The 27,756-nt window shown below is 42.6% G+C and overlaps 1 long non-coding RNA gene across 1 annotated transcript; it reads left to right on the top strand.

Annotated features, from left to right (window-relative positions):
- The first annotated feature begins 9,830 nt into the window (after positions 1-9,830).
- Positions 9,831-27,332, top strand: LOC134295604 (uncharacterized). Its single transcript, XR_010002231.1, has 3 exons — positions 9,831-9,958; positions 13,727-13,803; positions 26,980-27,332. It is a non-coding gene; the product is annotated as an uncharacterized LOC134295604 (long non-coding RNA).
- Positions 27,333-27,756: the final 424 nt, after the last annotated feature.

Genomic DNA, 27,756 nt, shown 5'->3' with positions numbered 1-27,756 from the left:
TTGCTAACTTTTTTGGTGTTTAATCTCTGGACTTACCCAGCTCTATTGCAAGATTTATCAGAGGCCTTTGTATTGTATCAAGAGCAGCAGCAACAACAGCAAAACCAACAAAAAGAACAACAATGAATGCATTCTCCTATCTCTTTTTTCTTTCGTGACAGTTCTTGTAGATTGTAAGCCTGAGCACAGGGACTTCGTCATTTTTTGTATCAATTTGACAGTTTTCACAGCCTGTTTTTTTTTCATATCAGGAGTGACTTGAGAAAATGCAAGTTGCTTCTGATGTGACAGAATTGGCCATTTGCAAGGATGTTGCCCAGGGGATGCCCGGATGTTTTGATGTTTTTCCATCATTGTGGGAAGCTTCTCTCGTGTCCCCGCATGGAGCTAGAGCTGATAAAGGGGGCTCACCCCGTTCTCCCCGGGTTGGATTCGAACCGTCAGCATGGGAAGCTGGAGCTGACAGAGGGAGCTCATCCGTGATCTCCCTGAATTTGAACCGGCAATCTTCAGGTCAGCAACCCAACCTTCAGGTCAGCAGTCCTGCTGGCACAAGGGTTTAACCCATTGCACTACTGGGGGCTCCTAGCCTGTTGGTTAACGACCTCTTTATCATGAGAAGTTGATAACAGAGCCAGCCCTCCACTTCCGTAGATCTTAGGTGTGCAACCCATTGTGAAAGTGGAAAAACCCCAAATATCTTAGTTATGGGGCACTATTGCTGTTGTCTCTGTGCACAAACAGTGATCCTTCGCCTCCTCCTGCTTCCTTAGGATGGAGCTACCATGTGAATGTTTACATGATAACCACAACTTTGGAAGGCAGTGGTGACAGTACAACCACGTGAATGATCAAACCATGAGTGTGAAACCTGTGAATGTGGAGGGGCGACTGTAATTCCATTTTATTGACTTATTTAACCACACTTTTAAAAAAAAGGAAATTGTGGGTTTTTAAAAGTGTACAAAGATACCGTGTTTCCCCGAAAATAAGACAGTGTCTTATATTATTTTTTGCTCCCAAAGATGTGCTAGGTCTTATTTTCTGGGGATGTCTTATTTTTCCATTCACATTTATTGTTGAACAAAAAAATGAACATTTATTATATATGGTACAGTAGTTGTCATCACAAACCAACATAACCAAACCAGACAAACTGTGACTCCTGTCAAGAATTTCTTGTTACTACCATTATTTCCATGTACAACTGGTATGTACATTTATCAATCCTGCATGCTCTGGTGTTTTGTTTGGTGGGGCACCGGGCATGCTTCCAAACAAAAACTTTGCTAGGTCTTACTTTCGGGGGAGGCCTTATATTTAGCAATTCAGCAAAACCTCTGCTAGGTCTTATTTTTTGGGGATGTCTTGTTTTCAGGGAAACAGGGTATTTCCATGGTCTCTGAGAAGGAGCCATTTGTGCCCTGGTACTTCTAACGAATTCTGAAATGAAAGCCACCAGAGAATTTAATGCATGTAATTTTTGAACTGCGATAAGGGATATATTATATCAACAGCCTCCGGTGGCGCAGTGTGTTAAAGCGCTGAGCTGCTGAACTTGCAGACCGAAAGGTCCCAGGTTCAAACCCGGGGAGCGAAGTGAGCGCCCGCTGTTAGCTCCAGCTTCTGCCAACCTAGCAGATCTAAAACATGCATTTTTAATAAAGGATTTGCTTTTAATAAAGGATTTGATTTGAGTAGATCAATAGGTACCGCTCCGGTGGGAAGGTAATGGCATTCCATGCAGTCATGCCGGCCACATGACCTTTGAGGTGTCTACAGACAACGCCGGCTCTTTGTCTTAGAAATGGAGATGAGCACCAACCCCCAGAGTCGGACACGACTGGACTTAATGTCAGGGGAAACCTTTACTTATATCAGGAGGACGTATTCTGTGGCTTAAACTGGATGGTTAGGATCCTTTCACACTGCACACTTACAGCATTATGATTTTGCTTTAACTATCATGGCTGCATCCTATGTAATCTTGGGGTTTTCAGTTTGGTCAGGGGCAGATGGTGGTACACTGGACCACAACTCTGTAGGGCAGGGTTCAAATCTTACCCAGCTACTGAAACCTAATAGGTACCCTTGGACAAGTCACATACACCATCAGCCCCAGAGGAATGCAAGGTCAAGCCATATCTGAACAATTATTTACAAAAAACTATGAGATAGATGTGCCTTAAGGTTTCTATAAGTCTAAAATGACTTGAAGGCACACAACAACAACAACAACAACAACAACAACACCAGAGGTGCTCCCTGGCTGAGGAATCCAAAGGTCCCTTCCTCAACTACCAATTCTAGGATGAGGCAAGACAATTAATGTGAAATCATAGTGTTATTATTACATTGCGTGAAAGGGCCCTCAGGCTCAGCCAAGTAGTCTTATTGAATCAATAGAAATGTTGACTCAGTAGGAACTTGAGAAATCAGTGAGTCTAATTAGAATTGAATGTAGCTGTCTATGTGAATATGTGTATTGTTGGGCGAGTGGGCTTATTAACAAAAGACCCTCCCCATAAATGTATAGCAGAGTAACTTATTAGCAGCAGCGTGACCCAGCAACAGTAGCCAAAAGTGATAAAAAGAACAAAAACACAGAGACCAATGATATCTCTTCCTTTGGAGGCTTTTCTTTGTAGTAAAATAATATGGTAGCACTATTTACAAAAACAAGGTTTCCATAACACAAATAAAGTTCTTTATACTTCCTTCTTTGCTTCCACGCTCGGCTTCTTTCTCATGCAGATAAACAGCTTCACTTTCACAGATCCTCCTCTCACACCGAAATTACACAGGAGCTACATATAGTAGCTTTACACACAGCAGCCTTCACACTGGAGCTTCACACATGAGGCCTTCAACCTGGGACATGTCTCACACAGAGGCATTCTCACACTCCTCAGGACGACACTAGCTTTGGCCCACTACCTCTAACAGGCTTCAGCCTACTCACTCTCCTCAGCACAACACTAGCTTATTCAACCCTTTCAGTGCTTGATTCACATTTTTGTAATTAAAATGCTTAGTTAATTTGAAATATTTCTGACATGTATTAAAAACCATTTTTCTCTCTTTAGGAAATTGACATGAACTTAATTTGTTGTTATTTTGTGATTTGATATTTCCTCTTATGAAACGCCAATCTACATGGAGTTGTCCCAAAGATCAGAAAAGTGAGGGAAGAAAATAATATATCATTTGAAACTTCTCTAACCATTTTAAGTTTTGGGATCTCTCAGAAACCCTAAGGTTAAATAAAAAGAGGCTCTCTGTTTGGCTAAGCTGCTTATGATGTCAAGGCAAGTTCATGGACATTTTCACTATGGAAGAGAATCAGTACAAAAAATATGGGATCAGAAGAAATTTGGAGTTGGTAGGGAAACACACCACATAGCAAGAACCATAGTCCACCATTATCCGTCTTACAGTAGAGTCTCACTTATCCAACTTTGGCTTATCCAATGTTCTGGATTATTCAACGCAGTCTGCCTCCCACCCAGATCCACAGCTGTTTCTCTAGGCAGACAAAGAGCACAGCTTTAAAAAAAATCTTCACAGGACTGAACTTTTTACGGATTTAATCTATATATATAAATGAGTGATGGCATCACGGCAACCCACAAAACAACAAAACTGCAGGCCCCCCAACCTTGAAATTTGACAACACAACCCATCATCCACGCCTCTAGGTTGATACAACAAAAAGAAAAGAAAAATAAAGTCCTAATTAGAGGGATAGAAATAATTGTTTTTATCCAATAGCTGCCAGTTAGAAAGCTAAGTTCCGCCCACTTGGTCTGCTGACAGAAGGCTAAGCTCTGCCTACTTGGTCTCCTAGCAACCCACTCTGCCCAGGGCCTCAGTTTCACTGTTTAGTTTAAATTAGAAATGGTCAGAACATTAGAGACTCATCTCTGGTTGCTTGAGAGTTTGTATTAATACAATGACAGTTGGCTCTCATTTAACCGGCACCTGTGGGGAGCGGTTGATGTTGGATAACTGAGAGGCGACTAATAACAGCACGCACACTTGCCACACTTGCCACACTGAGACTATTCAGTGTATTCCAGCTCACCAAACTAGGATTACAATAGGAAGAAAACGGTCACACTTTGCGGTTGCAAGGCTATTCACTGCTAATCCACCTGACCAACAAACAAATCCAAAAAGCCACAGCAACGTGTGGCCGGGCACAGCTAGTTTCCTATAATGTTACTGTAAGTTTACTTTATGCAATTCTATCTTTATTTGTAGTCAATTTGTTACTAGCCAATGTTTTTGTAGTCAGTGTTTTCTATTCATTGCAATGTTTTGGTGCTAAATTCGTAAATACAATAATTACTACATAACGTTACCGTGTATTGAACTCTCTTCTCTCTCGATTTGTTGTAAAACATGATGTTTTGGTGCTTAATTTGTAAAATCATAACGTAATTTGACGTTTAATAGGCTTTTCCTTAATCCCTCCTTATTATCCAACATTTTCGCTTATCCAACGTTCTGCCAGCCTGTATTTTCATTTTGTGTGTTGTTTCATTAGAACCAAATATGTCTTGTCATAGTTTCCATCCTATGGAAAACTGGAATTTATATTTTTGCAAAGTATTTAGTCTTTTCTGTTACAGACTGCTAGTTTCTCACCAAACTACAAATCCAAAGTTTCTGTAGGATGAAGCTATGACAGTTAATGTGGTGTCAAACTGCATTAATTCTACAGTATGGAAACACAGCATGACTTAACATATACTTCTACCTAGAAATGTACATCGCATTTGCTTTCACTTTCCTTACTGTTTCTACTTGAAAGGTTCTATTATCTGAGTTTTTAGAGAGAATTGTTTGGCCTGATTATATAGATGGGGTTCTTTTATTCTGCTTTGTTTCTTCTGAATGTCTACTGTGTGGTTCTTTGAATCTGTGCTAATATCAAACAAGCTCACAATTAACCTTCTTCCCAGAGAGCAACTGCTGGTTTCTATTTGACATTACAAAGATGACATATTATAGCTTTGGCTTGAAATTAAATTTGGCTATGTAAAGCCAGCCACATGAATATTCTTGTTCAGTTTTATGTCAAAAAAGTAAATGATAAATAGATAAAGCCTTTTGAAATTGAAGAAACAGCACAGGAAATCCTTCCCTTTCTCTCCCCCTCAGACTGAAAGAAAAAGAGTAGTTTCAAGCACTTCTGTATCATGGCAACAGAACTCTTTCTTTCAAAAATAGCAAAACATTAAGGTCTAAATTCAGGTGTTAGTCCCATATAGACCCACTTACACAGTGAGAACATGGTGACTAATTGTTTCGGTAAGTTCCGTTAATGCAATTAAAGGACATTTTAAAGCTAGACCTCATATCCACAAGCCTTGTATTTAATTTCAAAACCCCACTGTCCTGGCTAAGCAGAACAAACTGCAGCCTTCCAGATGTTTCAGTATCACAACTCCCATACACTCTAGTCATAATTATGAGGAATATTGGAGTTGTAGTGAAGGACCACATAAAATGACATAAATTTGGCCCGTGGACCTTGAGTTTGTTGTATGTGATCAAGACAATATCTAGAGCAGGGGTCCTCAGACTTTTTAAGCAGAGGGCTGGTCCACAATTCTTCAGACCATTGAGGGGCCAAATTATCATTTGAAAAAAAAGACGAACAAATTCCTATGCACACTGCACATGTCTTATTTGTAGTGCAAAAAAACCCAACAACGACAATGAAAGAACAATACAATATTTAAAAATAAGAACAATTTTAACCAATATAAACCTATCAGGATTTCAATGGGGAGTGTGGGCCTGCTTCTGGCTAATGAGATAGTCAAGTCAATTGGGAGTGTTGTTGTTGTGTGCCTTCAAGTTATTTCAGACTTTGGTTGAGCCTAAGTCTAAAACTGAGGGTGGGGCCAGGTAAATGACCTTGGGGGCCACATCTGGCCCACGGGCCATAGTTTGGGGACCCCTGATCTAGAGAGAACATATTTTTTCTGATGTGTGCACCAGTCCCATGGATATAGGGCTCTATCGTATATCAGCATCCTATGATATGTACTTCTGGCTGTTACAAAGAAAAAGATTGGAAGGATGAAAAAGGAAGCTTGTTTTCTGCAGGTATGATCTACCTTGGAGGTTAAGATCATTGGGGGAGGCCCTGCTCTCGATCCCACTACCTTTGCAAGCACGATTGGTGGGGACGGGGGACAAGGCTTTCTCAGTGGTGGCTCCTCGTCTGTGGAACTCCATCCCTAATGAAATCAGATTGGCCCCCTCCCTTCTATCCTTTTGGAAAAAACTCAAAACATAATTGTGGGACAAGGCATTCGAGCAGGAAACACATCAATAATAATAAGAATGATTTATGTGCTGTCGAAGGCTTTCATGGCCGGGATCACAGGGTTGTTGTATGTCTTTCGGGCTGTGTGGCATCCCTGTTCCTTCAACAGAAAGGAAGAAACCATGAAAATGAACAAAATCTGGCTACCAGTATTAAAAAAACTCTAAAATCAAAACAGTAGATGGGAATCAACACTCTGAGGGCAGAGGACAGCTAATGACTGAACAAAGGATGCCCCCAGGCAAGAGACAAAACCTTTCCAATGCTAATTAGGGTGATTAACTGAAACATTAATGCTGGCTTCCCAGTGACAAAGGACTCTTGCCACACCCTGGACTCTACACAGATATATATTCTTTCCTTTCCTTACTTAGTTTATCCATACCTCACAACCTCTGAGGATGCCTGCCATAGATGTGGGCGAAACGTCAGGAGAGAATACTTCTGGAACATGGCCACACAGCCCGAAAGACATACAACAACCCAATGATTTATGTGTCTGGTAATGGTCAGACCTTGGACTTGTGTAAGTTACCTAGACATGTGCAATTTTTAAAATGATGTTTTATAATGGATGTTTTAATTATCTGTTTTAATTGTAATTTGTTTCTATAATTGTTTTGACATCTAATTATTTCTGGTTGTGAAGCCGCCCTGAGTCCACCCCCACCCCCACCCCCTGGCAGTGAGAAAGACAGGATACTTATGTATGAAATAAATAAATAATAAATTAAGAGACTAGAACACAAGCCAATAGATTCAAATTACAAAAGAAATTATAACTAAACATTTGAGACTTTTTTGTTTAGCATAAAAACTGTTCAACAGTGAAACGGACTGCCTTGGAGAGTGTTGGCTTCTCTATCTTTAAAGGTCTTTAAACAGAGATCGGATGGGCATCTTTCAGGGATGCTTAAGTTATATATTTCTGCATGGCAGCTGGTTGGACCAAATGGCCCTTACGGTCCCTTCCAGTTTTAAGATCCTATGATTCTAAGAAGGATGATACGTATTTTGTAGGTAAAGCAATTATTTTTATGTCCCTGGGGTTAATTTCCTGCTGTCATAGAGCCATACTGATTGCTTAAGTCACACATTACTATCTGCTGTGTGGGCTGATAAGGAACCTCCAAGAATGAAAGTGCCTTGCATGGGGTCTGCTGCAGGAAATGGAATGTCAATCGCATTTGGGGAGATTGTAGATCTAAATAAAAATACGAAGAGAAGATACTGTGCAGATTTCATTATTAAAGGAAATATTTAACACAGGGATTGGAACTATGTGAACATCAAATGCTGTTGAATCACAGTTCCCTATCATTCTCCCCCTTGGGTGTGTTGGCTAGGATTGCTTGGAGTTGCAATTCACCCCCATCTGGAGGCCTTTGTGGTTCCCACTCTTGAATTAAAGAATCATAGGTCTGCAACCAGGTTTGGGTCATGTTTGAAGTAGAACTACTGTAACAACTGCTGCTTGGATTATTTTTGGTTGAATTTAGACTGAGTATATTTGGATGGGGATAGGGTGCCGTGGTATTACGCTGTCTGTATTCGTGTGCTCAGAACGGCTTTTTGTCCATTACCTCAAAAAGCAGAACGCCATCATATATCCCTGGGCATTTTAGAAATCTATTGCTTCTCTACAGTACTCAGGATAGCTCTCATCCCACTGTTAACATAGGAGCAAAAAAAATGTGACCCTCATATCGACATCCCAGACAAGGCATCAACACCAGACTGACACAAGTAGTAAAATTATGAAGTTCAAACTTTTTAAATAAGGAAAACATAGCATCTTGTGAAAATATTGAAAAAGCATAAATTGTTGTCTTTGCAAACATTTCTTTTCTAAATGTATTGTAACAGTATTGTGCTCGTATAATTCAGCATACATTTTACAACAAGTTAAGTTTGCTTTTCACAAAAATGCTGTCATTGGAGAAAGGAGAGAGAAGATTATTGTGCCCATCAGTGATAAATTGAGAAAACAATGTCCCGAAAAAGGTCAACCAGAAACGCCGTAAAGGAAGTCATGGTGTTTGCAAGATAAACCCTGTGGACTTAGGAGAGGGTGCTGCACTTCAAAGGAATTTCTGGAAATTTCAGAACAGGGAGGTTGGCCTTGAGGAAGACCAATTTTTCTACAGAAAAGGGATCCAGCAAGCTGCGGTGAGGGGTCACAACATCTCAGGCAATGCTAAAGACCCTCTCGCTCTGCACACTGGTGGGAGGGCAGCTGAGGAACTTGTGAGCGACATTGGCAAGATCCGGCCACACATGTTCCCAGGAAGACCAGTAGGCCAACGGATCGCAGGATATATTCTCTGGCAGTTCCTCGAAGTAACAGTTGACTGAACACTCGGCAGAATCCAGCTTCCGTACTTTTGCCAACTGAGACGTCCCCGATTGTGCCAGTATGGTAACCATTTGCCCAAATAAATCGTCCCCTCATTGCTGCTGCTGCCCATGCTGCTGCCGAAGCTGCTGTCTTGACGTTGGCAACCTATCGCACAGAACTTTGATTATATTTGGGCTGGAAGCATATCATAGAAGTGCAACAGAGGGCCTAAAGAGGTAAACTAATACTTCCAAGAGGGATTAATATTTTTGGAGCATGGCTAAGTAAAACCATGGAAATTGAATCTATGGATAAGGAGGTTGTATTAAATTGCTTCCCAGCTGACTTTGACTTAGAGTGATATGATGGATCACAAATCTCCAAAAGTAATCAACAGACATATAGTCTTGTGAACTCGGCAGATGCAGACTGCAGCCAGGAAATCAGAAGACATTTACTTTTTGGGAGGAGAGCAATGGCCAACCTTGACAAAATTGTGAAGAGCAGAGACATCACACTGGCAATGAAGGTTCGCATAGTGAAAGCAATGGTATTCCCCATAGTAACCTATGGATGCGAGAGCTGGACCATAGTAACCTATGGATGCGAGAGCTGGACCATAAGGAAGGCTGAGCGAAGGAAGATAGACGCGTTTGAACTCTGGTGCTGGAGGAAAATCCTGAGAGTATCTTGGACCGCAAGAAGATCCAACCAGTCCATACTCCAGGAAATAATGCCCGGCTGCTCACTGGAGGGAAGTATATTAGAGGCAAAGCTGAAGTATTTTGGCCACATCATGAGGAGACAGGAAAGCTTGGAAAAGATCACGATGCTGGGGAAAATGGAAGGAAAAAGGAAGAGAGACCGACCAAGGGCAAGATGGATGGACGGTATCCTTGAAGTGACTGGCTTGACCTTTATTTATTTATTTGCGACATTTATATACCGCCCTTCTCACCCCGAAGGGGACTCAGGGCGGTTTACAAGTATATATAAATACAATATATTATATTGAAGGAACCTTGAAGGAACTGGGGGCGGTGACAGCCGACAGGGAGCTCTGGTGTGGACTGGTGCATGAGGTCACGAAGTGTCGGAGATGACTAAACGACTGAGCAGCAGAACTCGGCCACTACCTCCTTGGTGAAAGCAACTTGTATATACCATGAGTTGTGGGAAAATATTCCCCAGGGTTTGGAGTATAACTTACTTTGGATGGAGCCCAATAACTTTAATTCAGGCTCATGGCTCAGAATCGTAGCTCCGCTTGTTCCTAGGTAACAAATTAATGTATTAATGTCTTCTGTCAAAGAAGAAAAATGTAATAATAGTGCCATATGTTGATAAAGTTCAGCTTTTTTCCTAATATGCCAATCAAATGCCAAGGCAGCAAACTTTGGAAATGCTACATATACTGAACCTTCTTTCTTACAAAAATAATAATTTGGTACTGTTGAAGATCACTGTGATTACCCCACAGAAGCGTATTTGGGTGTTGTATTTGTAAAATTGGTTGTCGGCAGCAGATTTGAGTCCACAGCTTTTCTATTTAAAAACTATCAGGGAGGGGGACACATGCAAATATTAGGATAGGATAGGAATCACCACTGAAAAGTCACTGTATTTTTGTGCCTGCTCACTGAAATAGATTTTGCCAGTAGGTGCAAGAGCTAGGGCTCTCTGGCTGGTCAGGTTTTGAAACATGTTTTTATGGTGTAGAAGAATGGTTCTTAATCTCTGGCCATCCAGATGTCTGGGATCTCAGCACCCTTATATCATAGACAAGATGGTGGATGCTCAGAAATTCTGGCATCTGAAGTCCCAAAGAACTGGAGGACCAGAGTTTGTGAACCGCTGGTATAGAATGGCTTTCAGATAATATCATTCTAAGATGTTGTTGGGCAGTGCCATTTAGTTATTTGTGTTGGGAAATTTTCTGTTGCAATCTGGAGGAATCATTTCATGTACAACTACTATTATCAGAAGTAGAAAAACCCAATTTATGTGGCCATGTCTCATCCTCTTGTTATCCCAATATGGCTCTTGGAGATTCCCCAAAAATCTATGTATATTTCCCATAACATCATCATTTGATGATTTCCTAGCTCTTGTACATTTGTCTCTATTCTAAAAAGCTGTAATCTCTCCTGGATTAATTATGGCCAATTTTAGATTATGTTTTTCCATGTCAGGAGCGGCTTTAGAAATTGCAAGTTGCTCCTGGTGTGAGAGAATTGGCCATTTGCAAGGACGTTGCCCAGGGGATGCCTGGATAATAATAATAATAATAATAATAATAATAATAATAATAATAATAATATTTTTATTTATATCCACTCCATCTCCCGAAGGACTCAGGCGGCTTATACTGGGACAAGCCCAAAACAGTATTACATCAATAAAAACAGTATTACATCAATAAAAACATTAACACAATAAAATCACAGTATAATAGCACATCTTATGAAAGTTAAAATAACTTAAAACATAGACAGTAATCCCAATCAGTAGTCAAGCACCATAGGACATGGGCCATTTTAAGGGGAAATGGAAACCTGAAAGTGCATATTCTTTGGGGACTAGGGATGGGAGCGACTAAAGGTAATAAAGTGCATGGAATGGCCAAGGCCTAGGTAAAGCGCATGGACAATTAATTATCAGTTATGAGAAGGCACTTGTGAACATCCAAGTTTTCAGATTCTTCCAGAAAGAATCCAGGGTGGGAGCTAATCTAATCTCCTTTGGTGGCCTGGGGGCCACCATAGAGAAGGCCCTCTCTCTCGTCCCCCCCAACGGTGCTTGAGACGGAGATGGGATCGAGAGGAGGGCCTCCCCAGAAGATCTTAGAGCCCATGTGGGTTCATAGAGGAAGATGCGTTCACGAAGATAGGAAGATCCTGAGCCGTTTAAGACTTTATAGGTGATCACCTGTTGTAAAAGAGAGTAGCGTAGAAGAACCAATTAATAACGAATACATGTCCCAAATAATAAAAGATAACTGCCACCGATTAGTGGAAATGCAGCTACCACTGTGTGGAGAGACACTTTAGATTATAAAAGTGCTCAACCACCCAATAGCTCAGAAGAAGCCTTTTACTTTATTCGGTGTTAAAATGGTAGCGCAATTGTGCTGAGGGAGTCTATAGATGACAGAGGCTTTGATGTAAAAAGAACAATATCAAGTTTATTCAGGCACAAGCTTGGTGGTTACAAAAGATGTTTCACTTAGAGGTATTCTTATTAACAGTTACAATAGTAGAATGAGATGAATCAAACTCTCTAAAGTATCACTTCTTTTACTTAAAGTAGTTAAAAATTCTTCCTCTGCTCCTTTTAAACTGTTACTTCAATGGATCTCTGTGAGTCCAGCTGGGATTGGTTCCCAAACTCTGAAACTTGGACTATCCAGTGACTTCAAACCACAGTCAACCCTGTGATATACTATCACAGATTCTCTATGCCTTTCCAGGACATAGACTACATTAAATAAGTCACCAAATTTATTTGAAACTGACTCAAAATGAACAATTGAGTCTCCTTGATCCCATCAACCTGGAATCAATCTTCCCTGTGCCTCATCAGAGCACAGACTGAGGCTTCACTTTTAAAAACCTCTTCACTTCTCCTCCCCTTGGCAGATGGCTCCGCCCACATCTCCATAGCAACTGCCTCAGAGGAGAGCCACCAAATGGCTGCCACCGTCTCACACCTACCCAACCAAACCACAAGCACACAGTCAAACACAACAAACATGAATACAAAACTCATACTTCATTACACCTGCACCTTGAATTGGGACTGGAAACTGATCGGCAGCCAGTGGAGCTCTTTTAATAGGAGGGTTGTCCGCTCTCTATAATCGGCTCCAGTTAGTAGTCTGGCCACTGAACGCTGTACCAGTTGAAGTTTCCGAGCTGTCTTCAAGGGCAGCCCCACATAGAATGCATTGCAGTAATCCAGTCTGGAGGTAACTAAGGCATGGACAAGTCAGGCTTCTCGAGGTATGGTCGCAGCTGGCACACAAGTTTTAATTGTGCAAAGGCCCTCCCGGCCACTGCCGATACCTGAGCTTCAAGTGTCAGTGCTGAATCCAAGTGGACCCTAAGACGTAATGGGAGTCTCTGTCACCACTATCACTACTGTGCTCATATAACAACAACACATTGACATGGTTCAAGCTGTGGCCTCCTCCACATCTTTGTTACTGCTTCCATGAAGTACATCTTCATCTCAGGTGTGGTAGACATTTTACTCTATATCTATGCACCTTTTAAAACAAAATAAAAACTGAAATAGACACATTTGAATTGTGGTGCTGGAGGAAAATTCTGAGAGTGCCTTGGACCACAAGAAGATCCAACCAGTCCATCCTCCAGGAAATAATGCCCGACTGCTCACTGGAGGGAAGGATATTAGAGGCAAAGATGAAGTAGTTTGGCCGCATCATGAGAAGACAGGAAAGCTTGGAGAAGACAGTGATGCTGGGAGAAAGGGAAGGAAAAAGGAAGAGGGGCCAACCAAGGGCAAGATGGATGGATGGTATCCTTGAAGTGACTGGCTTGACCTTGAAGAAACTGGGGGTGGCGATGGCTGACAGGGAGCTCTGGTGTGGACTGGTCCTTGAGGTCACGAAGAGTCGGAAGCAACTGAATGAATGAATAACAACAAAGACTCAAATTGGGAGAGAAAACTACATTTCATAAGATTGAAATTAGGAGAGGAAAAACCACATGTTATAAGCAGGTGAAAAACACAGAAAACCAGAGAAGTACAGTGTTCCCTCACTACTTCACGATTCGCTTTTTGCAGATTTGCTGTTTTGTGGTTTTTCAATAAACTTTAAAAGAATATTATAAATCATAAAAAATTACAATTTACAGCCTAAGGAAGGGAAGAAGGAGAAGCCAAAGGGAGAGATAAGGAACCCAAGTGGTAATGGGAGGAGAAGGAGTGATTGGTTGATAAAGACTTAAAATAGTGTATAACTACTAAAATAATGTATAAATATATAGCGTCCCTACTTCATGGATTTTCACTTATTGCAGGTGGTCCTGGAACCTAACCCACACAATAATTGAGGGAACACTGTAAGTGTGGCCATGTGAAGCAGGATAGTTGCAAGGTATGTTGTGAGTTAGACAATGGACTCCCTGGGAAAAAAAACTGCCTCCTTCCTGACTTATGGTAGTTGGCTAAATGTATTGCTTATAAAATTGTACCTTTTAACAAAGGACTTGAAGTTTATGACACACTCTTTTATAATATGCTTTTCTTTAGGGAAGAAGGAGAACATAAGTCAAAGCAAAGAAATTAGCACTGGGCCATTGGGCTGTTCATCTAAAAGCACTTTGTGCTGATGCAAAATCATGTAACTCACTGAGAAATTTTGAAAAGTTACCTGCAAGCATCTCACTTTTCTCTGCTTGAGACTAGCTGGAAATAGCTTTGCTTCTCCAAACAGCCACAGTTCAATGTGAAAGGTTCACCCCAGGATCGGGAAATATATATTCTTTTCAGAAAGAGTGAAAATGGCAAGCAAAGGCTGTCCATTCACTGGGACTAGAGGAGCTTCCGTTTATATGATTTGTGGTTGAAAAAGCATTTTCTACTTCTCAGCAGTTGTGGCAGGAGAGGAAATGGGCAGTAGTTGCTGGGCTCTCTCTTACATTGAAGGACTCCTACATACTTTCCTGGTGGTAGCTATAGCATTCTAGTTGGCAGAGGGAGCTGCCATTGAAATTCCCAAATAACACAGTGCAATGTGTAAAATAAATTAGTCATAAATAACTAGTTATAGGTAAAAAGGTAAAGGTTTCCCCTGACGTTAAGTCCAGTTGTGTCCGACTCTGGGGGTTGGTGCTCATCTCCATTTCTAAGCCGAAGAGCTGGCATTGTCCGTAGACACCTCCAAGGTCATGTGGCTGGCATGACTGCATGGAACGCCGTTACTTTCCCGCCGGAGCTGTACCTATTGATCTACTCACATTTGCATGTTTTCGAACTGCTAGGTTGGCAGAAGCTGGAGCTAACAGCGGGCACTCATTCTGCTCTCCGGATTTGAACCTGGGACCTTTCGGTCTGCAAGTTCAGCAGCTCAGCGCCTTAACATACTGAGCCACCGGAAGCTCCTAGTTATACATGCCATCAAATAATCTGTTGACCTATGGAGAGTCCATGAATTTTATAGGGTTTTCTTAGGAAAAGAATAATCAGAGGTGGTATTGCCAGTTCCTTCCTCTGAAATACAGCCCATGGCACCTGGTACTTGGTAGTCTCCTATCCAAACACTCAACAACAGTGACCTTACTTAGCCTCCCACATAAGAAGAGATCTCGTGCCTGAAAACCACATAGTATATTTCTTTTTAATATGTTTTATTGCAAAATATATGAGGAACAGTGAAGGGCACAAGTTGTTTATTCGTTCAATCGCTTCTGACTCTTCGTGACCTCATGGACCAGCCCACGCCAGAGCTCCCTGTCGGCCCCTCTTCCTTTTTCCTTCCATTTTCCCCAGCATCATTATCTTCTCCAAGCTTTCCTGTCTTCTCCTTATGTGGCCAAACTACTTCATCTTTGCCTCTAATATCCTTTCCTCCAGTGAGCAGCTGGGCATTATTTCCTGAACTGATTAGATCTTCTTGCGGTCCAAGGCACTCTCAGAATTTTCCTCTAACACCACAGTTCAAAGGTGTCGTATCTTTCTTTGCTCAGCCTTCCTTATTGTTCAGCTCTCGCATCCATAGGTTACTATGGGGAATACCATTGCTTTAACTATGCGGACCTTCATTGCCAGTGTGATGTCTCTACTCTTCACTATTTTATTGAGGTTGGTCATTGCTCTCCTCCCAAGAAATAAATGAGAGTTGATATAAAACAGGAGCATTTTTAACATTTTGCATCATTGTCTTCTTCCACTGTTATCTAATACAATGAAATTTTTCTATGATGTTAAAATGGCAAAGAAAATAGTATTTCTTTGTAATCTAAAACAGAAGGATAGAAAAGCGGGTGTATAGTGTTTAGAGACAAAGGAGATAGAAAAGTTGGCAAATAGAAAACAGAAAGTCCTAACTAACGCTTCCCACTCTGTTTCTGATATTTTCTTCATAATAATATTTTTTTTAAAAACTATTCTTTTTGTCTTTGATAAATTCAACTTCCAGGATCCCTTAGATATCATTGAGGATCCTGTTATTTTTGTCACTAACTTTTCTATCTTTCTCTTGTCATTCCTACATCCAAAAGGGGCTAAAACCTGGAACCTCAATCCATGGCTGATACTGGATGAGAAACTCCCTCCTGGGTGACTTGGATGGTACTGATCAGACTGCGCTCTGGCACCACGAGATGCAGAGCTAATATTAGTCAATGAGGCTACAAAGTGGAGCCCACAGCATGTGAGTGTGGAGAATAACAGACCACAGACCACTTACTACAATGCAGTCTGAGCCCTGACACATGCACAATGGAGGACCTCTTTACAGCGACACCAGAGGCACTCGAAGGGGCCAGCTTCTGGTCAAAGGAAATTTAGTACAAAGCCAAGTTTTTAACTATATATTATAACTGTATTCTCAATTTGCTTCTGACATGATAAAGAAATAAATCTCTAATTTTCTCTTAATGCTATAAAAAATCGAATACTTTTACTTTATTTTTTCTTTTAAATAGTCAATAAAATGCTGCCATGTTTCTTCAAATCTGAAAGGATCTGGCAATTGTATAGTTCTCTTTTAAAGAAAAAAATTGTCTTTTATATTGTATTTTGAACTAATTCCTTTTTATTTAACTATATTAAAATATTAATATTAATATTTAATATTTAATATTTAATATTAATTAATATTTAATATTAAAATATTAAAATATTTTAATATTTTTTAATCAATATTTGTATGTATGTATTTTTATCCTTTACAATTTTATCTTGTAAATCGCCTAGAGCATCGTGGATGGAGGGCGATTAATAAGTAATTAAATGATGATGATGATGATGATTTACTTTTTAAAAAACCCTGAATAGCTTAATTACATAGCTAATACTATTCAGATGTTGTTAAAATAAACATAATGAAATAGAAAAAAAAGGAAAAAAGACAGTTATTGTTTTAAAAAAATCCAGTGACAAGAGCCACTTAACAATAATGGAAGCAAGATGTCTCAAAACTATAGGTAAAGGTAAAGGTTTTCCTTTGACATTAAGACTAGTCGTATCCAACTCTGGGGTTGGTGCTCATCTCCATTTCTAAGCCAAAGAGCCGGTGTTGTCCATAGACACCTCCAAGGTCATGTGGCCGGCATGACTGCATGGAGCACCATTTCCTTCTTGCTGGAGCTGTACCTATTGATTTACTCAAATGTGCATGTTTTCGAACTGCTAGGTTGGCAGAAGCTGGGGCTAACAGCAGGAACTCATCACATTCTCCAGATTCAAACTGCTGACCTTTAGGTCAGCAAGTTCAGCAGCTCAGCAGTTTAACCAACTGCGCCACTGGGGGCTCCCTCAAAACCATAATTGGACCAAATTTCTTTTACAAATCTTACTGCCAAGCTCTGTCCTTTGTTCTAAAGCAAACATCTTTCACATGAACTTCTCTTCTTAAAAACAAGTGCAGCAGTATCATAGGAATGATATAAGAAAACATAAAATGTCAGTGGAAAGCTTAAGCTGTAATATACCCATGGTTGGCTGTGTCAGAAAAATAATAATACGTCTGAACTATTTTCTGAAGGCTATAACAACACATTAATTCTGAAAAATTGTGAGTATGTGAAGTATGCAATGGCTGAAAAGCTCAGGTATTTTATATGAGCCCTTGGGATAATGTGCCTGTATGCACAGACATTTGTAATTAAAAAGAATGAGATAAAACGTTTCTCAAGCAATAGAATTCCACCAAGCAGAAATCAAATCATGTTGGCTCCAATTTGGCACGATGGTGCCAAAACCGTAATGTAATTAAATGATAACAATCGGAAGACCTTTTCGGTTCTGTGCTCGATATATTGTGAAAGGTTTTCCACTAATTGATTCCATTGCTTCCCATGATTCATACCACAGCAAATCCACCGACTGCTGTAATAATATGAGACATATCTAGAAAAACCATTCATTTCCCCCCTCAGAAAGCACTTTAAATTATTTCACTTGTATTAGCAAATTTGGATGTTCACCTTTTAAATATACACAACAAGATGTGGTGTTCAAATTGGAAAAAAGGATTTCGCAAAAGTCTCTTTTGAAGCAGTAACCCTTATTATAGAAACCAGTCAGTACCCAAGTGGTCTACACTATATCAGAGTACACATGTCAAAGTATGATGGTATGATAATTGATAGCATCAAAGGTGCATTTGCTGTAAGATCCTGTTCCGTCCCCCAGGACGATGGTTTGCCTTACCTATTGGTCGTTTGTTTGTTTTCCCTCCTTTACATTTTGTTTGAGCCTCTGGCTGCAAAGGCCTAGGAAAAATGGCTTGGAATCTGCAAGAGCTGGCTGCAGTTTTCTTTGCAGTGATTGGTCAAAGAATGCAACATCTTAGGACCACCCTTTTTACCAGGGTCTAGTCTCCATTTTGGAGCTTCATTCTGGCTATAGTCTTCCAACGTGCTGGAGCTGTGCAAGGCTAACTGGGACAAATCATCCTCAAAACCAGGCCAATCTAAGCCTATCCAAATTAGATAAGTATTGAATTATACTGATCTGGAATAGGAAATCTAGTAGAGGAGCAGGGTTATTCCGTCGCTTCTAGAACTAATCTTTGCTGTAAAGATAGGGAAGGAAAGAGTTTCTCCTTCTAATATAGGCAGCGTGATTAGGGTATAGTGGTTTTATAATCACTTTTGCCTTCTGGAACCAGGGATAATTCTGCAACTAAAACCTATGGAAATTTGTTTCATTTTCTGCAACTTTAAGATCTGTGCCAGGTTTACAACCTTGTATGAATAAACATCCTTTTTTGAAGTTATCCAGACTCAGTCGTTCAATATCTATAGGACAGCTTATAGGGATTTGCAGTTCGCCCGGATAAAGGACAGCACGTTTCAGTTTTATAGTTTTTTATTGTCCGGCGGACGGCACAGTTTTGAGGTAGATCAGCGGTTTTTCCGCTTGAGCTAGCTTGCACGGCTTATAGTTTTTTATAGTTTAGGAAGTTTAGTTTAGGCCGCGGCTTTTCCGCCTGAGCTCAGTCTGCATACCTAAAGACTCTACCAGCGTCTGAGGCAGTGGAGCCCGCTCTCAGACCTGAAGGAGTCAAATAGTGGGGCTCTATTTCCTTGCTATTTGGCTCGCGTGTGCGCACGTGGCCCAGTGGCTTTCTGGGTTTGCACAGGCTGTGCAGTTCCCAGCAACGTCCAGGGCTCCCTCGGCGGTAGACCTCGAGCCGCGGAGCACCAGCGACAGTTCTTTGGCTGGCTCTGAGGCGTGAAGCCCACCAGAACCAGGCTAGAACCTGGACAGGCCTGGCAACGCTGCTGCGAGTTCGGCCGGAGCACTCGGCCGGCTTCGACCTGCCTCATCGTCCTGCGGTGGTGACCTGCCTCATCGTCCTGCGGTGGTGACCTGCCTCATCGCCTGGCGGTGGTGACCTGCCTCATCGTCCTGCGGTGGTGACCTGCCTCATCGTCCTGCGGTGGTGACCTGCCTCATCGTCCTGCGGTGGTGACCTGCTTCATCGTCCTGCGGTGGTGACCTCCCTTCACAGCGGGGAGGAGGCGTCTTTTCTCTCCTCCTTTCCAAAGCCAGCCTCGGTGCTCCTTCGGCGGCAGGCCTCGAGCCGCAGAGCACGAGGTGCTTGAAAATTTGGCGAAGTCGCCATTTTGGCAGTTTACGTCACTCGGGCAAGGGAGGTATCAAGTGGCAAGTTGCTGTCAGTTGGCATTTTGCAGCTTGCCCACTAAAATCTGGCGCCAAAGGTCACAATCTTTGTAAAGTATAGTTACTTAGTGATATATATTGCTATGGTTAAGTGTTGTGCATTGTATTATATATTGCATTTGCTTTTATTGTAAATTTACTTGCTGGTATGTTGTATTTGCTTTTGTTGTAAATTTACTTGCTATTAAGAATACATAATGTCTATGCAATTTCAAGATGATGCAGATGGTATACCTCCTTCTGAGGCTGAAAGTAGGAATGAAAGGCCCCAAAGGATAAAGCACCCTTCAGCCAAGATGCTAGCCCATCTAATAGGTGAAAAGGAGCTCCTCCATGTGAGGTTAGGTTCGGCATGGGAGCGAATTGTAACATTGATGGGCAGAATTGAGAGCTTGGGTATTACAAGGGTGCCATCCATATTACAGACCGACCTTGAAGAGACCTTCGGTCTCTGGAGGGGTTTGGTGTCTAAGATAGTCCAGGTCCTCGAGCGCATTAACGCCAAGGATTCAGAGTTAGAAATAGTGAGTGTCTTAGCTGACACTAATGAGAAAGAAAATAAGGTGAGGGCAATTCTAGATGCCTTGGAATTTAGTTCTCCACCTGTTAATCTAAGGTCTGAGCCAAAAGGAAATCAGTCTTCCTTATGCAGCCATGAGACCAATCTTTTAAAATCACCTGCTGTGGCACTTAGTCTTAAGTCCAACCGCTCTAGCCAGGTATCTAAGCTAAGGGAGTGTGCATCATCTAAACATAGCCACTCTAGCAAGTCTTCTGCTGCTGGGAGTGCCATCTCTTCCCTAGCTGCCTTGCACATTAGGGAGGCTGCACGTCTGGAGCTAAAGAGCAAGGTAGCGGGGGCGGAGGCTGATGCTAAGGCAGCTGATCTCACCCTTCCCTTTAAAGAAGAAGAGCAACGACTGCAAATAGAACAGGCCCGTAGACAAAGCGAAATGCAAATGGAACAGGCCCAAAGGCAAGGTGAAATAGAAATGCTTAGAATAAGGATGGATGCTACTGCCAAAAAGGTAAGGGCTGAGACTTTGGCCAAGGCCCTAATTGAGCCACTCACAGAAGAAAATGTAAGTCAGTTGCCGAAGCAGGACCCTTCTTCCAAGGTGCTTGTGCATCTTAATAGCTTAAACAGCCAGTTTTCGGATGAGGAACAGGAAGACTTCTCTCCTTACCCAGAGCAGGGCCCCAAAGTCACTTTTGAGTTTCCTGCAGAGCAGAGCGTCATAGCGGGGAGCTCACCCTTGCCCGAGCTACCTGTGCCTCCTGCTAAATCCCTAGGTCAGTCAATCAGGGCCTCAAGGCCAAGTGCTAGTTGGCCCTTACAGACAGCTGCACAGGGAGCCACCGATTCGTCAGTGGTCGATGTCATCCCTCCAAGAGGCCAAAGGTTGACGCAAGGTGCACGGTGGGAGTCCACTCCACAACAGCAAACTCCTCAATTGTTCCCTTCGACGCCAGAGTCCCAGCTTGTCTCCATCATCAGAAGCCCCAGAAGAGATCTTAAGGACAAGGGTGTCGAAAAGTTTTCGGACAAGCCTGAGGAATTTCTTCTCTGGAAGGCCACCTTCCAGAGAGCAATCAGAGACTTAAAGTTATTGCCTGAGGAAGAACTGACTCTTCTGGCTGCATGGTTGGGCCCAGCCTCATCCTCACAAGTTAAGAAGATCTACGCAGCCCACGTAGCCGATCCCGACAAAGCCCTGGAAAAGGCCTGGGCCAGGTTGCAGCAGAGGTATGGGGCCAGCACAGAGATTGAAGCATCTCTTATGGACAAGCTCCAAAGGTTCCCAGCTTTGAAACTCAAAGACTTCAAACTCTTGTGGGACCTCAGCGATCTCCTTACGGAATTAGAGTCGGCCAAGGAGAATCCAGAACTGCCCGGTTTGAAGTGCCTCGATCAGCACCTGTCCCAGAGGCAGATCTTGACCAAGCTGCCCTTCACTTTGCAAGAACGCTGGGGACAGGAGGTCTTCAACTACAAGGAGGCCCACTCCCAGGCATACCCTCCATTTTCTCATTTGGTCCAGTTCATCACCAGGGCGGCCAGAGAAAGGAATGATCCGCAGACGGGCCTCCCCACCTTATACCAAGGGACCCAGCCAGAGAAGGCACCTAAAGTGGACAAGAAACCACCTAGAGAGGCCAATAGACCTGTCAGCGTAAAGGCAGTCGAAACTCAACACAAGACTGATGAACCCAGGTCGGAGGTAAAAGAGTTGCTTTGCCCTATCCACCAAAAGCCTCACAGCTTGGCCAACTGCAGGGAGTTTAGTAGAAAGTCATACAAAGAGAGGCAACAGCTAGTTCAAAAGCAGGGAATCTGCTTTAGATGCTGTGGAGCAACTCCACACTTTGCGTCCAACTGCAAAGAAAACGTCAAGTGTGAGAAATGCAACAGCCTCAAGCATTGCACCGCAATGCACAACTCCAGTGTCATCTCCCACCCCAAAGGGAACGTTTCACCAAAAGAAAAGTCAGCAGTCGAAGACACCGACAAGCCAGTCGTACCAGAGATGCAGGTGGAGGTTTCAGCAGTCGCCTGTACAGAGCTGTGTTCTGACTCGCACCAGTACAGAGTTTGTCATCCTATCTGCCTAGCGGATGTATATCCAGCCAAGAGCCCTTGGCTTAGAAAGAGACTCTATGTGGCCCTGGATTCACAGAGCGACGCCTCCCTGGCTACTCCAGAGTTCTTCCGCATGTTTGACCTTAAAACCAAGATGGTTGACTACACTATGACTACGTGTGCAGGAAAAAAGAAGTTGCAGGGTCGCATAGCATCTGGCTTTGTTGTCTCCTCTTGCGACCAGAAGAGGCAGTTCAAGTTGCCAGACCTGATTGAGTGTTCCTCCATCCCTCGGAACAAAAAACAAATTGTAACTAGAGAAGTTGTGGAGGCTCATCCACATTTGCGACGATTAAAGAATGCCATACCTGCTTTCCGTCCAGATGTGGACATTGCCCTTCTGCTTGGTGCGGACTGTCCGAACTTGTTCTATGTGAACGACCAAGTTAAGGGACCTCCAGGGGCGCCCATTGCTCAGCTGCTACCACTAGGCTGGACAGTTACAGGCCCAGTGTGCATAAACAAGATGCACCCACCATCGTCGTTGGACTCCAATCAAGCACAGGTGCTTAAAGGTGGACGTCCTACACTTGTGCGCAGTTGCCTAAGTCACATCTCAGTCTACTGCCAAGCAATAACTCCAGAGTATTCCTCCATTTTCAAAGTCTCTGAGAGAGACGAAGCCACAGCGCTCTCGAAAGTTGAGCAAAGGTTTTCGGACATTATGAATGCTCAAGTCTCACGAAGTGCAGAGGTGAAAGCCTGCAAATCAACCACAGAAATCAAGATGGGCCAAAGATCTTGCCTGGAACCACACCGTTTTGAATGTTTTTCGGAGTGGCACAGTCTTCTTAGAGCAGTTGCTAGGCTTATACATCGTTTAGCTTGCAAAGATAGTGAGCCTTTACAGGTCCAGGATATGATAAAGGCTAAGAGCGTCATATTCAAGTCAGTACAGAGATCTGCTTTCAAGCAGGAAATAGCTAGGCTAGAGCAAGGGCTCAACATCCCTAATCAAAGTCTTCTAAATGAGTTAAACCCATTTCTAGACAAGGAGGGTATTTTGAGAGTTGGAGGAAGGTTAGCCAAAGCTAAACTCAAGGCGTGCATAAAAAACCCCATCATCATACCCCCTAATAGTCACACTGCATTGCTGCTCGTTCGGCATCACCATGAAAGGATCCATCATCAGGGTAGAACTCTAACTGAGGCAGCCCTTAGAAATGAAGGTCTGTGGGTAGTTAATGCCAAAAGGTTGGTCAACAGTTGTATTTTCAAATGTGTTAAATGCAGGCGCCTTAGGCGAAACTGTCAAAGTCAGTTGATGGCAGAACTACCTCAGGATAGGACTTTGACAGACCCACCCTTTTCCCATGTGGGAATCGATGTGTTTGGTCCTTGGGAGGTTGTCACTAGGAAAACCAGGGGTGGTGTTGTAAATAACAAGAGGTGGGCAGTTTTGTTTACTTGTTTAGTAATACGAGCTGTCCATATAGAAGTCATAGAAGGGATGGACACTTCATCATTTTTAAACGCATTGAAAAGGTTCATAGCCCTCAGAGGGCCAATTAAGTCAATTCGGTCGGACTGTGGCACCAATTTTGTAGGTGCGACCAAAGAACTCAATTGTGTGTCTAGGTTTGGGAGAGACCCAAAGGTTCAGAACTTTACGAATACTGAACAAATTATGTGGACTTTCAATGTTCCTCACGCCTCCCATATGGGTGGTGTTTGGGAGAGGATGATTGGTATTAGTCGCAAAATCCTTAATGCCATGTTTTTGAGTCATAGGTCATTGACGCATGATGTTTTGGTAACACTTATGGCTGAAGTTACCGCAATTATCAACAACCGGCCGCTGGTTCCCCTTACCAGTGACCCTGAGAACTTACAACCACTGACTCCTGCACTTATTTTGACACAAAAGGTGCCAGGATGGAAGGACGTCATGTTGCCAGTTCCGGACGGAACTCACCGTGCCCTGTGGAAACAGGTGCAGTCCTTGGCCAACCACTTTTGGAAAAGGTGGAAAGCTGAGTACTTAAGCCAGCTTCAAGCTAGAAGAATCTGGCAAAGCCCACAGGACAACATTGAGGTTAACAACGTTGTGTTGTTAAAGGACAAAGACTTGCCCCGCTATGCGTGGCCCATGGGCATTGTATTAAAGACCTTTCCTTGCCCGGACGGTAAGGTCAGGAAAGTTCAATTAAAGACTTGCAACAGAGGCAAAGTGTCCATTTTGGACAGACCAATTAGTGACCTCGTGTTGCTTATTGGAGATGTTTAAAGTTCTAGTGTTTGTATTGTTGTGTATACAAAGGTGTTTGTATGTTTTTGATTGGTAAATTCCCACATCCTGGGAATTTAGCGGGGAGTGTTCCGTCCCCCAGGACGATGGTTTGCCTTACCTATTGGTCGTTTGTTTGTTTTCCCTCCTTTACATTTTGTTTGAGCCTCTGGCTGCAAAGGCCTAGGAAAAATGGCTTGGAATCTGCAAGAGCTGGCTGCAGTTTTCTTTGCAGTGATTGGTCAAAGAATGCAACATCTTAGGACCGCCCTTTTTACCAGGGTCTAGTCTCCATTTTGGAGCTTCATTCTGGCTATAGTCTTCCAACGTGCTGGAGCTGTGCAAGGCTAACTGGGACAAATCATCCTCAAAACCAGGCCAATCTAAGCCTATCCAAATTAGATAAGTATTGAATTATACTGATCTGGAATAGGAAATCTAGTAGAGGAGCAGGGTTATTCCGTCGCTTCTAGAACTAATCTTTGCTGTAAAGATAGGGAAGGAAAGAGTTTCTCCTTCTAATATAGGCAGCGTGATTAGGGTATAGTGGTTTTATAATCACTTTTGCCTTCTGGAACCAGGGATAATTCTGCAACTAAAACCTATGGAAATTTGTTTCATTTTCTGCAACTTTAAGATCTGTGCCAGGTTTACAACCTTGTATGAATAAACATCCTTTTTTGAAGTTATCCAGACTCAGTCGTTCAATATCTATAGGACAGCTTATAGGGATTTGCAGTTCGCCCGGATAAAGGACAGCACGTTTCAGTTTTATAGTTTTTTATTGTCCGGCGGACGGCACAGATCCCATAACCACAGAAATTATATCTGTGATTTCATTTGCCTAAGCTAGGGGAAAAGTAATTCTTCTAGGAATTTGCTAAGTCCACCAGGTGATTCTGTGGTATGCTTTCCCTGATAGCCTGGAGACTAGGATGCGGAACAACGACTTCAAACTACAGTTCAATACACAGTAACATTATGTAGTAATTACTGTATTTGCGAATTTAGCACCAAAACATTGCAATGTACTGTAAACATTGACTACAAAAACATTGACTACTAACAAATTGACCACAAATAAAGATAGAATTGCATAAAATGAACTTACAGTAACAACAGGTCTCTGGTGGTGGTGCAGTGTGTTAAAGCACTGAGCTTCTGAGCATGCAGACTGAAAGGTCCCAGGTTCAAATCCCGGGAGCGGAATAAGCGCCTGCTGTTAGCCCCAGCTCCTGCCAACCTAGCAGTTCGAAAACATGCCAATGTGAGTAGATCAATAGGTACTGCTCCGGCGGGAAGGTAACGGTGTTCTATGCAGTCATGCCAGCCACATGACCTTGGAGGTGTCTATGGACAACGCCGGCTCTTCGGCTTAGAAATGGAGATGAGCACCAACCCCCAGAGTCGGTCACAATTGGATTTAGCATCAGGGGAAAATATTAAAAAAACAGTAACAACATTGTTGGAAGTTAAATCCATAACAAGTTCAGTCCTTGCTGCCTAGAGAAATAGCTGTGGATCCGGGTAGGAGGCAGATTGCATTGGATAATCCAGAATGTTGGATAAGCGAAGGTTGGATAAGGGAGACTCTTGGAATGCGATTTTCCTTCTTCTTGGCAGGGGGTTGGACTGGATAGCCCACAAGGTCTCTTCCAACTTTATGATTCTATGATACTTCTCTAGCAATGTCTAAGTCTTTCAATGCAACTTTGGTATGCTTAGGTCAGAAATAGGATGACTGCATTGCGTTTGGTTTTATCTGTGATTTAAAGTAACTGCTGTTGAGTCAAGAAAGGATGGGTACACAACATAGGGAGAAGCTGGGCAGTGACGGTTTCCCCCATATGATGAGGCAGGGGGCAATACCGGATTCCCCCACTGCTGGGCAGATTCCCCCACTGTCCCACAGCTTAAGGACCTACATGTGATGAGGTCCCTAAAGATGCCATTATTTCTTCCCTCCTGTCCTTTTGGAGCCCGGTGGCGAAGTGTGTTAAAGCACTGAGCTGCTGAACTTGTGGACCGAAAGGTGCCAGGTTCAAATCCCGGGAGCGGAATGAGCGCCCGCTGTTAGCCCCAGCTCCTGCCAACCTAGCAGCTCGAAAACATGCAAATGTGAGTAGATCAATAGGTACCGCTCCGTTGGAAAGGTAACGGCGCTCCATGCAGTCATGCCGGCCACATGACCTTGGAGTTGTGTACAGACAATGCCGGCTCTTCGGCTTAGAAATGGAGATGAGCACCAACCCCCAGAGTCAGACATGACTGGACTTAACGTCAGGGGAAAACCTTTACCTTCTTTTACCTGTCCTTTTATTCTATAATGTGTTGGTTGTCTTTTACTGAAGAAGTGTGTCATTATGCTAGTTTAATATACATGGGTAGCTAAATTAAATAATTAATTGAGCATCATTGACTGAGACAACTGTAAAAGTGGTGTGTCCAATGCAAGTGGTGCCTCTCCCATATGGGCCAGGAAATGGAAGAAAAGTGGTAAATAAGCAAGTGAAAACAATATTGTCCTAAAATAATATTTACCACACTAGAAGCAGCCAGTGGAAGCAGAGAAAACCCAGGAATGAAGAAAAGAAGAAAGCCATCCAGACGGGACATTAAAATCATGAGGACAAATGGAGAATATTTGGGCCAGTTTTGATTCACCTTCATCCAGCCCTGCCAGTAACTGAATTACTGGCAGACCGAAGACCTGCGTACATTCAACCAAACCACTCAGTTTCTGCCAGATTGAAGACCATCAGCCAAATCAACCAAATTTCTGCAAAAGCCACAGGCTTAAAGATTGAGAAGAATTCTTTGGCAACCATCAACTCTAAACTTGAGTGTAAAAGTCTTCGACTCTTCATTTGCTGCTGTCATTTTTATTACAACTACTACAGTATGGTTTGGCTGAAGATTATTTCTTTTTTGGTTGCTCTTGACCCACTGCAGTTGTCCTTCTCAGGACCCTTCTACACTGTCCTTATATTCCAGGATCTGATCCCAGATTATCTGTTTATCCCAGATTATATAGCAGTGGAGACTCATATCATCCAGTTCAAAGCAGCTAACCTGGGATCAGATCCTGGGATATAAGGTAATGCAGAAGGGGCCTTGGAGAGTGATTTGGTTCCAAGCTGTTTGGATTCTTCCTTCCTTTGTATGTGAATCCCAAAACTGGACTTGTAAAGAGCATCAGTAGTAGAGCTATTGCTGGGAGATACTTTGGGTTTTGTTGTTGTGTTGCAACATGGAAGTATGGTGACACAACCTGTTCAGATTTTTTTTAATGTGTTGTTGGTTCCTTCCCAGTCTTAGATTGATAG

This window comes from Anolis carolinensis, chromosome 1 (assembly GCF_035594765.1).
Source record: "Anolis carolinensis isolate JA03-04 chromosome 1, rAnoCar3.1.pri, whole genome shotgun sequence".
Lineage (NCBI taxonomy): Eukaryota > Metazoa > Chordata > Lepidosauria > Squamata > Dactyloidae > Anolis > Anolis carolinensis.
The sequence above is the reverse complement of the archived record's forward strand: the minus strand, read 5'-3'. Positions and strand labels throughout refer to the sequence as shown.